A 1,311-nucleotide genomic window follows, 5' to 3' on the forward strand; every position below is an offset into this window, starting at 1 on the left:
ATTGCTGAAATAAATACATGCTTTACTGCATATAATTTTCAAAAGGCCCACCTGTTTTATAATTTTCTAATGGCATTTAATATGTATTTAATTTACCTTCCTAGATTGCTGAGTATTTCAACATGAAATAAAAGAACTCTTTTATAAAAGTCCCAAATTGCCAATGCATAGTGCTTTTAGGAAAGAAAGTTTTACTGTTGAGCTTTAAAATGCATAATTTAGACTTTTGATGAAAACAATTTGAAATGTTTTTGAAACAGAAGCAAACTATAAACAGAAGGGCAGAAAAAGCTATTCTCAAATCATTCATCTAATAAACGATGTATAAATCACCTCCATGTTGAATGAGCTGACTGTAAGTTTTTCCAAAACATAAATCTTCTCTGAAGCTAAAACATAAATCTTTCTAGAGCTTTAAGCATTAACTTGCCTGTATTTCTGCACAGAGTATATAAAAATAGTTTCACGTTATAGAAACAGCTTCTATTTTAATCAGTTAATTACTCGTATTTAGTATGTCTTTTGTCCACAAATAAAAAAAGGATTGATTTTTTAAAAATATTTCAACTGCTTTTTTCCTACTGACTCACTAATCCTCTAAAAATCCCAATACTAAGCTGGATAACCAGTTTCAGAAAGTTAACAATGAATTAGATATGAATTGTGCAACTCTTTAAGACTAATTGATTCAAATTGAGGCAACTCATAGAAAGAATGTCTAAATAGTTGAGATTTTGACATGCGAAAAATTTAAAATAATCTTAAATTGAATGGCCTGTTACTATGCTATGGTGCAAATATTTATATGTACATATAAATGTCGATAGTGCATATGTGATGTAAAACATATATTTATTCTAGTCAGAACTGAAAGTGGAATTATGCTGTTTGAGCATACAACAAAAACCTTTCTATTTTATTCACCTAAAAAGAGATGATTATAGTTCCTTAGGAATTTTAATAAGAGAGCATTATTTAGTAGTTTATTCTGTGATTAAAATGTATTTAAAGCAAATAACTTTAAATTATAACATAAGAATTCTAGTAAAAAATTATTTTCTCTGAAATAAATAGATGTTTGTGTATAATATTAATATAAACATAACTATAATTGTACAAATACTTGTAGACTTTTTATATACTATTCACAAATGATTGGTTTAAAAATGATCAACCTTAACTAACTGGTTGCTTTTTCTTTTTTTTTTTCTTTTCTTTTTTTTATTTCAGCAAATTATGGGTGTACATACGTTTAGGTTACGTGTGTTGCCCTTGGTTCCCCCCACCACCGAAGTCCGTGTTTCAAATATG

General features: G+C 27.8%; 1 protein-coding gene across 1 annotated transcript in view; it reads right to left on the reverse strand.

Annotated features, from left to right (window-relative positions):
• The window catches only part of COL19A1 (collagen, type XIX, alpha 1), a 383,175-nt gene that overhangs the window by 174,848 nt on the left and 207,016 nt on the right, over positions 1-1,311 (reverse strand). The window lies entirely within an intron of this gene.

Source organism: Propithecus coquereli, unplaced genomic scaffold, assembly GCF_000956105.1.
Source record: "Propithecus coquereli isolate 6110/MARCELLA unplaced genomic scaffold, Pcoq_1.0 Scaffold244, whole genome shotgun sequence".
NCBI classification, from domain to species: domain Eukaryota; kingdom Metazoa; phylum Chordata; class Mammalia; order Primates; family Indriidae; genus Propithecus; species Propithecus coquereli.